General features: G+C 40.1%; 1 protein-coding gene across 4 annotated transcripts in view; it reads right to left on the bottom strand.

Annotated features, from left to right (window-relative positions):
* Positions 1-12,294, bottom strand: part of ldb1b (LIM-domain binding 1b) — a 45,714-nt gene that overhangs the window by 30,483 nt on the left and 2,937 nt on the right. For all 4 annotated transcript variants that reach the window (XM_034688018.1, XM_034688014.1, XM_034688015.1 and 1 more), the window contains exon 2: positions 7,415-7,610. The gene's annotated coding sequence lies outside the window, so the exon portion shown is untranslated. The remainder of the gene's footprint in view (positions 1-7,414; positions 7,611-12,294) is intronic.

Raw genomic sequence — 12,294 nt, 5'->3', positions numbered from 1 at the left:
TCTGAGTGGCTTGTTACCATCCAGCGAAGGTCTGCTACATGGCAGGGAGGGCAGGGGGAGCAGGAGGGGAGAGGAAAAGGGAGGAAAAGAGAGGAGGGGGCGATTGACGTGCCTCCGCTCTCTCGCTCTCTCGCTCTCTCTCTCTCACTCTGTCGTCTCCCTTTCTCGCTCATTCACTCTCTCGCTCTGTTAGTCTTTCTGTCTGCAGTGTGCCACACAGTGTTGCTCTCTTGCTTCACTCATCTTCCCGTCTACTCAGCCATTTATCCCCCCCTCCCCTACCCTCCCCTCCTTCTCCGCCCCCCTCCCCATCTTCTTTTTCCCGTCTCCTTCCTTCCCTTATTACTCTTTCTTCCATTCTTCCACCGTCTCCATCGACCCTTCATCCGTCTTCCTTCAGAGTGTCATTCGTCTTTACCTGAGATGCACAAGTTTGTGTTTGTGTGGTGTGTGTGGTGGGAATTCTTAGGTGCAGGTAATATACAATCAGACACCAGCTCACGCTTTAAAGCCTGAGAGGGTTTAAGTGTATCACATAACTCATCAAAGACCTGATCTGTATTATTTGGTGTCACAGAGCTCCGATAATGTTCACAAACAAAGAAAAACTGAAGTCTGTCTCAAATCTAACACTGCTGCTTCAACATTAAACATGCAGAAATCCACACGTGAAATAGTACCTAATGGACGTACTTCACATCTGTTTGAGGAACATTTGCTAAATGTTAAAGTGTCCAGCTGTAAAAGTAAATAAGAGCCTTTATAAGAACCTATCAAACTTTAAATCTTTGGGGACAGGTTTGGCTTAGAAGTTCATGCACCCCATGTACAGAGGCTATAGTCCTGTACAGTGGTGGACAGTAACAGAGTACATTTACTTGAGTATTATTTTGGGGGGAACTTATTATTTTTACTCCACTACATCCAGAAGATAATTATTGTACTTTTGACTCCACTATTTCTATCAGTGCTCAAGTTACTCACTACTTTTGCTTTGAAGTCAGATCATGATTTTTTTCCTTCTCTTTTCTGAAATCTGATCCTAACGTGGACGTGGAGCAAACAAAGAGCAAATTTCACACAGATCATGCAGTTCATTCAGAGGTGGTATTGATGGCTATAATTCTCCACCTGAGCACCTATGTCCATATCTTCAGCCCGTGTTAGAGGTTTTTGAAATGAAGAATGATACGTATTGTTTGAAATGTTCTTCCTGTATCCCACTCTGCCCAAACATACAAACATTCACTGTCCAACCTGAGAAAGCGTGTTGTGCTTGGAGTAATTTTGTGTCTGTTTTTATTCCATGGTATAGTTTTTAGATTCCAAGTAATGGTTTCTAAATAAACATGATGTAACCAAATGTACTCCTATGTATTCTTTACTGCACTCATGCTTTGTGAAAATACAATGTTTAGAGATATTTTAAAAGTACTTTGAATACTTAAGCATTTTTAAAAGCAAGTACTTCAGGACTTTAACGCAAGTAATAATCTGACAGAGTAACTTTCACTTGTATTGGAGTAATATTTCACATGGAGGATCTATACTTTGACTTAAGTAATGAAGACGTGTACTTTGTCCACCACTGGTCCTGAAGCAGGCGGCCCAACTCACCTGCCCCAGTTTCTTACTCTACTCACTGATCTATCCTTTAGATGCATAAAAGCCCCAAAACAAAACCTCAGCACAGCTCAGAGAGAAGCTTTGCTGTTTCATTGTGTTGCACATTGACAATAAAGACTTGAATTTACAGTCTTGAATTAAAGCTAATTAAAGTTCATTTCATGTACAACATTTTAGAGAAGAGACCTATAAGCTTTCTTGATGAAAAAGTCGATCGTTCTAAGATGAGTTGAGTTGAGCTTGGGAGGTATAACAAACTGCCTGTCACATACCCCCGTTACAAGCAGATCTTTTCAATTTAACAGTTTTAATTAATTAAAGCAACATCGTAAAGAATTGGGTGCTTGTGTGATTTTGCTCTTCCACACTGTTCTTTCTCATAAAGTAGTAAAAGCCAGATTGACTCTGTCTGATGTGACTCTCTTTCCCTCCTCTCTGTGGCTGTTCTCTTTAGTCTCTTCCTTTCTGCTCAGATGTCCATGCTCAGAATACAGAGCCAAGACCGATAACAGGAGGTGTCTAACTTCAGGGCTTTCCGCCAGAAACTGTGTTGTAACTTTTCTTTCAGTTTATCATAAGCTCTAAACTCAGGCCCACCTTCTCCTTTAAACAAATCAGTGTAGTATCAAAATGATTTTACAGTGTGTGAGGAAGTCATAAAGTCATTTGTGACTTAGAGGTGCTGATTGTTGGTTTCTGTCACATTTGGAGATGATATACGCAAACTTTGGTGCAGATTTTACATGTGTAAAATAAATACCCAAACTATATCAGTGATTAATATTTCTCAGGTAAGATGTTTCACAATATTTTACTGATTATGTTTTAAATGCATGTATAATACAAGAAATGATTTACACCTACATGTAATGTAATGTCTATGTAACAAAAATGTATAAATACACAATTGTATATATTAGATAATAGTATATTACATTATATGCCACAAATTAAATATTACATAACACATTATCCTTATTATTGTCATAAAATATTACTGTGATACATTGTTATTGTTTCATATATTACATGTGTTTTTAATGTGAAATACATTTGGACATAATGTGTGACTTAGAATGTAAATAACGGATTTTGAATTTGATTATAAACAAAATAACACAATTTACATTTAAAAAGAAAAAACATGCAGGGCAAATTTATTTCAAAAAAATGTTTATAAAAATAATGTTATTGTAATTCTTTGTGTAAGATTTAGCATTTTAGTATTGAAAAAAACTCCACTTTAAATGTATTTGTTTTTTAATTATGATAAATATTGTTAGTTAAGTCTCTCCGATCGTAAATATACACTATGTCTGACGTATTTAACAAAAAAACTGCTTGAAAATTGATTCACAATTCAGTAAGTTATGTATTTTAATTAAGGATGAACACTTTGCTGTCAGAGGCTTACATTTATTAAGAGGCGTAGCTTCGCCCTCTCCAATATGGCTGAGTTGACGTACTGTTCCTATAAATAGGAGCTGAAAAGGTGGCATCTATGTGTATATTTCTTTCTCTAGTCTTTATGCTAAGCTAAGGTAGCATCTGCAAGTTGTGGCTTCATCCAGTGGATACAAACCATAGACTGTATAAATAATGGATGTAGTATCTGTGACGTCACCTTTCTGTTCCTGAGCGCTGTTTTGAAGCCAATCGTCGGCAGGAGCCATATTGGTAATGCTGAACTCAACCTAACTGCTGTCGATCTATGTGAGGTAAAGAGGCGGGGTTTGAGCGTCCTAGCCAACAGCTATGTGTTCCCGCCTGTCAGTCAAATCAGTCATGTCCTTATTTGGGCAAAATTCTTAATCTTAATATCTTCTGAACCGTCGCGCTATAAAAAAATTCACCCCACGTACAGTTTGTGCCGATAGAGAAATTAGCTACATAGACTGAAGCCATTTTTTGAACCCGGCTGTAAACATGTTTATTAATGCTGCAAAGATCGTCTTCTTTGAATTGGTGTGTATGTGGTTTCTGGTGTTTCTGCAGCCAGCCTCAAGCGGACTATCGATGTATTGCAGTTTATGACACTTCCGCATGGGCTTCATATTTTGAGACCGGAAGTTGCCGCTTGATACAAACACACACACATTTCCCCCAAAGTGTTTTTTAAGGTGAAACTGAAAAGTTACAGCCTTTAAGTCATTTTAAATTTGTTGAAGACCCCTGACCTTGTGTGGAGTTGAATGGTTGTAAAACATAAACAGTGATGCCTGTTTGTGACCCAAAAAGGGAAACAAAACCATCAACAACAAGACTGACAATTTCTATATTGTAATTTAATGCCTGTAAATGCTGTGAAGGGGGAAGGTGTCAGACGAGACATTTTACAGCAGGCTGAAAAAAAAAGCCTATTTTCCTTTTTCAACAGATAACATTCACAGTGAGTGAGTGATGCATTTCAGTGTCAAAGGAAAGCATTAGGAGATCTTTGTCATCAGAAAGCAGCGCTGACACATGCACAGGACAAATTCAGCTTTGTCCACAAGAGGGCGCCAAAAACAACAGGTCCAGAAGGTTTCTGACAGGAGCTTTAATCTACAAAACAGACAATCGTTCTTAACTCAGTTTGTATCACACTGCATCCATGGCAAGAAGAAGTTTGTTTTAAAGGGAAGGATGCAGGTCAAAGGCTAGTGACCTCTGTTTTAAACACGAGTATAAAGACTCACTGTTCTGGGACAGAGCTCTTCAAATCTCAAGTTTTTCAAGGGTCATGACCTCAGCCGAGTCCCCAGCTTCCATGAAAGTACAGCTACTCACACCTCAAACGAGTACATGCAGGTACAGTGAAGTACACACACACACACACACACGCCCGCGCAGGACAGAGAGTGAAACGAAGGGATGTGTTCGGTTCAAAGACATGCTCTGCTGTTTCCCTCCAAAATGACATCACAGAGGTTTTCTCTCTTTACATGCAACAAGGAACACAAGTCTGCATAGATCGCCTCCCCCACATATTTCTACTTCCTTTTTTTAAGACACTTGCTCTTTGTCTCCCCCCCTCCCTCTCCTCCTCACCCTCTGTCTCATTAGGCAGTATCTCATTTTGAGGAGGAGAGTGTTAAGCCAATCACAGAGGGGAAGAAAGAGCAGAGGAAGGAGAGAGATGGAGAGAGACGGAGAGGTTGCAGGAGGAAGAAGAGGGCAGAGATGGAGAGAGAGTGGAAAACAGAGCAAGAGAGAGAGAGAGGAAGATGGAGGAGAAGAGAGAGCGATGGATGGATGGAGGGAAGGAAAGAGAGAATAAATAGCTCTGGCGCACTCGTCCCCCATTACCCCGGGAGGGCACTGTCGCCATGGCAATGTGGCAGAAAAAGGATAGCACAAGCATGATGAGCTTACACACACACGCACGCATGCACGCACGCACACGTGCGCGCACACACACACACACACACACACAAACACACACACGAACAAATGATATCAATGATTCACACAACTATCTGTCCACATAAATAGACAAGTTCATACTTTTAGGGGCATTTAAACACAATGTGCAGCGTCTCACACCTTCCTGTGATTATTTACACACACACACACACATTCACACAAACACAAACACTCACACATACTTTAACACTTCCCATACTTAGCAGACAGTCAGAGCCCACACATAACACAGATTAATAACAGAGACATAAGGGCTGTGGAAGCTTCATTTTGAAAGTCAGACAGTAAACAGGAAACCAGAAGCAGAGGGAAGAAAATGACAAAGGAGACCAGGAGAGCAATTTTTGGAGCTAATCAAGTATTGCGGCTCCCTGCTGTGCTGCCAAACAATAAACTTTGTTGACTCGTGGGGAAATGCTCCCTCACTTCTTTATTGTTGCTTTCCCTTGATTCTTCTGGCTGCAGTTTTAAGCTAAGGAACAACTTGATAACGCCTTCATTACAGATTCTTTTGGCTTTGGGGGCAGTGCAGCAAATTGTCAGCACGACAATAACGAACATTATCTTGTAAAAGCGTTGAGGGAAATCTGTCGCAATGTGGTCGGATTCATTCGAATTTATGTCAGAGCTCCCCCTCTGTAAGCTCTTGTTTTTTTTAAGTTACACTAAAAGTCAAAAGTTTGGATGCACCTTCTCATTCAATGACGACATTGTAGATTAATACTGAAGACATCAAAACTATGAAATAATCTGGTTTTGCCATAATCTGGATTACAACAGTAGTCAAATAGGACTATCCGTTGTGTACTAACCCTACCTCTGAACAACACAACTGATGGTCTCAAACACATTAAGAAGGCAAGTCATTCTACAAATGAACTCTTGACAAGGCTCATGTTCATTAGAAACCATTCCAGGAGACCACTTCATGAAGCAGACTGAGAGAATACCAAGAGTGTGCAAAGCTGTCATGAAGGAAAAAGGGGGCTACTTTACAGAATCTAAAATATAAAACATATTCTGCTTTGTTTAACACATTTTTGTTCATTCAATATTTCCATATATGTTCTTCCATAGTTTTGATGTCTTCAGTATTAATCTACAGTGTTTACAATCATTAAAAGAAATACAAACCCTTGAATGAGAAGGTGTTTCCAAACTTTTGACTGGTAGTGTATGTGTTGCCCGGTGGTGAATGGGCTTGTTGTCAGCACACAGTTTAAAAGCTAGCATTCCTGATGGTACAGGAATGCATAAGTGCCCATGGCATAGGTAGTCTACACATCTGGGAAGGCACAAAGTAGAAATATGACCACCCCTGAATTCTGATTGACCACCTGAAGGGCCACAGTGAAACCCTAAACCACAATTGTACTTTAAATGGAGAGTTTGGACAAACATCTTCATTTTAAATCCATAATGAGTTAAGTTCAGCTGATTTAAATGTTGCTCCTCTGTTGAGTTACCTTTGAAGGGAAACATTATAAATAATAATATAACATTTGTTTGAATGTTCTATATGATAAGTTAAAGCAAATGTGATTATTGGAGATAACCCGCCTAGATTTAGTATAAGCCCCTTTACCACGCCTGGCCACCCCAAAAGTCCGTTTACCCACCCCAGTCAAAAAAAGTCTGACTCCGCCACTGGTCAGATCAGCAGACGCATTAACAAACCATCCTTGCCATTAAATAGCTGAACTTTGCATGCCAACATACTGCTTAATGCAGCTTGAAGTCTGCATGTGTTTCAGATTTAGATTTTTTCTGATGTAGTCTAAGTGAATATCGGCCCAGTTAGACTCCACCTGACCCTGTGACCCGGACCAACGATGTGGTAACCCTATCAGTTAAACCATGGCTGCAGAGAAGAAGTTAATTTCCAGGTCATTAATGTTGAAGGATTTGTACTCAGTCTATAAACGAGCCGTGCCTGCTACAAACAAGCCCGCTACAGAACTTCAATAATGTAACATCCAACAAATTAGGAACTGGAGGAGAAATACTGCAGAAGAAATTTGCCCCATGAGTAAAACAAATCACCCAAAGTCAGTAGACTGAAGTTAAAAATGGCTTTAGCTCCGCTCTCATGCCTTTGTTTCAGTACACTTATCTTGCAAAGTTGTTTGGATGGCAAATGTGCTGGTTAATTAGCTTAAGAAATCTTTGTGTGCATCCAGCCGGAGGGCAGAGCAGAGAATGAAAGAGGCTGTTTGGAGACAGGCGGCCCTCTCTAAACTCTTATGTAAGGCACAAACTGCATCCTGTTTCTCTCAGCTACATTATTAATGTCAGCTTCTGTTACCACATTGTGATTGTGTGCGCACATTCATATGAGTGCGCACACCTGTATGTCACTACCTCCTGCAGAAACGTCTCTTACCTGTACCAATGCAGAGAGGGTGGTGTCCTCCACTTTCTCACTCTCTCCTTCTCTAAACATGCTCCCTTCTTCTGTCTTCACCTCCTTTCTTTTGTGTTAATGTAAGTCCCCTTCCTCCTCCTCTTTCTCTCTCAGGCCTTCATTTCTCACTAACAGATGTTCTCTGCACCATGTGGGAGGGCATTCCTCTTCTCTGCTGTGAAAGCCAAAGAAAAACAAGACAAATCAAAAAGAGAACGACGGTGAAACAACTCCACAACTCAACGTAACGCATGTGTTCAGATCAAAGAGGTGTCAGGTTAAAGATCAGACTGCCTTTGTCTTCTTTAGCACACCTCTTCTTGATTACACAGTATCTGAAAGGTCATAGAAGTGCATACACATGCATGACTTCAGAGAAACAATGACATGAGATCATGGAGAGAAAAAAAGAACACACAACAGGAGCGAGGGGAAAGCGTACACAGGTATCTGACTCCTCAGATCTCGCAGGTTCTTTAAAAATTCAAACATGGCAAAAGAGCACCGTGGGAGTCCTCCAGTAGGTCAAGAGTGAGGAAAACACCGGAGGCAGAGGGGAGGAGGGGGAGTGATGTGGAGAAAGAGGAATGAGAAAGTGGTTTCAGTTTTTACTCGTCTTCCTTTCCCCCCTGAGATGGGAGTAGAGTCTGGCACACTGTTGGGCTTCTGGGATGTTAGGAAAATGTCCGTTTATGAGCGAGTGAAGGGAGTGTTCACATTTTTCAACCAAAAACAGTCTCCAGAGTGACAGGAAAAGGGGACAGTGGATGGGGAGTGGGTTGAATGTGTGTCTGAGTGTGTGTGGGGCCTTGTACCGACATGGTGGCTGGGTGCTGGATGCTGCAGTAAGGTGACCCACTTACACCGCACTCCCCCCCGCCTGAACACACACTGTTACACTTACACTACTGAACACACTTGCACTTCATCCGCTGGAGACTGGAGGATGCTTTGGCCCCATTTCAGAGAGTAATGTGTTTCAAGAGTTGTGGGAGACAAAATGAAAGGTGGTGTGTGTGTGTGTATGTATGTGCGCGGCGGGAGAGGTCAAAGAGACTCGAAGCAATAGTAGAAACGAAAAGAACTGATCAGAGGACAGCAGATGTACTGAGGGAACATTTTCTTTGTTGAAAATATACTCCATGTGGCTCTATATAAGAGGAAAAGAGTATTCTGTTAAAAGTGAGTCTGTGAGCGTATTTCCCTCCAGCTAATCTCACACAGCCGTTGACTCCGTGTACCACCGTGACATTCAGCTGAAAGGTCAACTCCTCGCTGGTATGCATGAGATAACGAACCAGACACATCCATACTCATCTGCACAAAAAAGTGAGATGGAACAAGATAACGCGAAACAAATGAAGAGGTGATGAACCTGGATTCATTATGTATCCCTTTCTTTCATTTAGGATTACCTGATAGGCTTCCCCTGAGGACAGGTGACTAACAAGGGGTGACAGTTCATTTCAGATGAACTCATTCACAACTTTTAAAGGCTGAGAGCTTTAGAGTGCGAGTTGAACACATAAGGAGGTGTATTATAGTGCCATCTAGTGGAGGAAATTAATCATAACAGCTTTAACAACACTAAACAGATTATTCCAACCTGCTGAAAGGAAGCATGGAAGGATCTTTATTGAAAAAGAGTGAATAGTGTCACCAGTCCGTATGTTAAAAGTCCTGAATCAGTCAAACATCCTTTAAAAATCCTTCAAAAAATAAGGAAGGAACACTGCTAAACACAATATTACAACTAGTGTGCATTAAAACACGCTTCTGATAATCCAATAATTGCTCAAATCTGCTAAGAAAAGTAGTATTTTTCCCTCTGGTGCAGATATAGTATGTGCAGTTCCCCTAATAATGCTGCTCCTAAGCATTAAAAAAAAACCAACATGAAACACATTGACAGCAGTGTTTGCAAAATATACACTACACAAAAAGAAAACCATGTAGAAAAACAGTAATAATCTGATTCAAGGGCATTTGTTATGTTCCAGAATGATTGTTCTGAAGCAGTGGGACACTTTTGTAAGGACCACAAGACATATGAAAAAAAATCAAATCCAATCAAGTGTTTTTTATCACAAGTTAGAAAAGCATTCTACCAGCTAGCTTGTCCAGGAGCTTTAAAACATAAAGTTGAAACATTGTGAGGGCTTGAGTATGTTGCATTAGCCCATTCTTTTGCTTAGTTAGTTTTAGTTTCAGAGATGATTTTACATGCTTTTATATAAACACAGCCACTGCAACAGCCTTTTTACCTGAAATTTTCACCAAAAATCCTTTGACAGACTGCAGATAGTCCAGAACTCAGCAGCCAGGCATTAATCTAGAACCAAGAAGTACGACCACATCACACCTGTTTTAGCTTCTCTACATTGGCTGCCAGTACGTTTTAGAATTGATTTTAAGATTTTATTGGTTACTTTTAAAGGACTGCAAGGTCTCGGTCCTGGTTTTATCTCTGACCTTTTAACACCACACACTCCAGTGCGCAATCTATGATCCTCGGGCAAACAGCTACTTTCGGTCCCAAAATCTGGTCTAAAACAAGGGGGGACAAGGCATTTTCAGACCGGGCTACACAGCTGTGGAATGAACTGTCTGAGGAAATAAGGTTGGTGGTCTCTGTGCTCTCTTTTAAGTGATTGCTAAAAACGTACTTTTATTGGAGAGCATTTCCTGATTTGATTTGATCAAAGTGTCTTGCAAAGGGTCCTGCTTTTATTTTGTTTTTATGATTTCATAATAGTTATGACACTTGCACTGACTGTATGGTCTTTTAAAATGCTCTTTATTTTGCACATGTCCTTTGAGGTATTGTAAAGCACTTTGTAACATAGTTTTTGAAGATTATTATAAACACCTTATTGATAGCCGTCTCTATTTGCTGTATAAGCTTTATGTTATAGCACCTTCAAATTACTTAAAACTACTAATCAATAACGTAAGATGTACCTGTGTTATTACTTAGTACCATCCAGAATCTACTTTTTTCTGTTTTCAATAATTCTCTATCAGAAAAAATATATATATAGCCTAAGAGAACTGCAGAGACCAACAAAATAAAACAGAATAACCAGAGTGTCTGTTACACTATAAAATAATGCTTAGTTCAGGACATCCAGTTCAACATCTTAGAGAAAAATTAAATTAGGTTTTTTATTATGTAATTTGCAAATGAGAATGAAGAATGATAATTAATAAATGTATGACAGAAAAATGTGTTTCTCTTTGTTTCTTCCAGTGAAACAAAATACCACACACTATAAAGCAACGCAGGGTCTACTCTCTGCACCAGGTTCAGGGTAATGTGACATCATCTCGGACGGTTAGCACCAAAACTTTTTCAGACTTTCTGGGTTACTGATCGGTCTTGATGAGGTGTTCAAATTCACTTTTCCAGTCTACTTTTTCAAAACATTCCGTTAAGACATGAGAGCAGCTCAAAGGCCAGGTAACAGAGCAGCACTCAGTCTGTGAAAACAGTTCTCCTCTGTGACGCTGGAAAAGTTACATTTTTCCCTGGTTTGAGAAAATAATCCTGATGTCATCAAAACTGCTTCAGACTGAGCTAGAAGACTTAAACTTCATTATAAAAAATGCAACAACAACTGTTTGAAGAAAGAGGCTGGGGAGCTTCTGTTTTGAAAAATGGAGGGTACAAAGATATGAAGCATTAGCAATGAAGCAGGTAATGAAGGTCAGGATCTCTCATCTGGGCTCTGCATCGGCTAAAAGTTTGACCAGACGGACCAAACCAAACATTTCACTCTGACTATTAGCATGCAAAGCTAATGTAACACACTGGCTGCATCTATGTGTTGTTTTCATTCTGTTTAGTAATCATCTTTAATGCATGACAAGCTACATCCCTTCCTCCAGCAGATTCAGAGAAAACAAGACATTTGAACAGAGTAGTCCTGAACAAATCAAGGTTTCGTGCTGCAGTATCAATTAACCTGTTTTATACACAAACTCCACAAACACCACTTTAAAGCTTTTGGGACAAACACACATTCCCTTTCTTTCTAAAAATGTGACGATCTGTTCTTTTCATATGCAAATTGCACAAGTTTTAGCATACTATATCTTAGGCAGTGGGGAAAAATAAAGAGCTGGCTGTATGAGTAAAAACCTTCCAGCACCTGAAAAGGTCAAACAATGAAAACATGTTCATTAGTGGCTTCAAAGGTGATGACGCAGCAGGTTTTGTTGCATTTGGACTGAGCCAGATAAGCTGTTTCCAGAGGGACCAGAGGGAATCACAAAAAACACAAAGGTTGTAATAACTGCATGTCAAGTTATTTAGTGAATTTTCTATTTCATACTTTACAGGATCAGAAGTTTTAACCATTAGAGATCAGCCTTACCGGTCTGGTGTGTGGTGGCACGTTACAAACTTAATGTGGGCGACCTTCAATAAACAAACTCTTTGAAAAGTGGAGCAACTTCAGCATCCCGCACATCTCATAAGAGAGTGTTAGGATTGTTGCTGAAGTAGGAGATGAGAGAAGAATAATCTGCCTCAGTGCTGAGTATGTTAATGTAATCAACCATCCAGCGACCGTCATATGATTTGTCAGTGGAGCACGAGGTTTGGTGATGTTTGGTCTTCATCAGCTGGAGGGAGAAATGCAAAACCACACCAGTGAGATCGTACTAAGAAGGCAGTGCTGGCATAAAGATTAATCTTATATTATGTGGAAGAGTTTAGAATCTGCACAGGATGAAGAAGAGACAAAAAACATTTATCATGAATCAGCACTGGTTCTGATTCATGTGATTGCAAAGCACAAGTTAAGTAGGGCCTCAGCAGCACTGTAAGCCGAGTGAACACAAGCACAAATTAATTC

The sequence above is a fragment of the Notolabrus celidotus genome, chromosome 7, assembly GCF_009762535.1.
Source record: "Notolabrus celidotus isolate fNotCel1 chromosome 7, fNotCel1.pri, whole genome shotgun sequence".
Taxonomy (NCBI): domain Eukaryota; kingdom Metazoa; phylum Chordata; class Actinopteri; order Labriformes; family Labridae; genus Notolabrus; species Notolabrus celidotus.
This window is presented reverse-complemented; position numbering and strand designations above follow the sequence as displayed.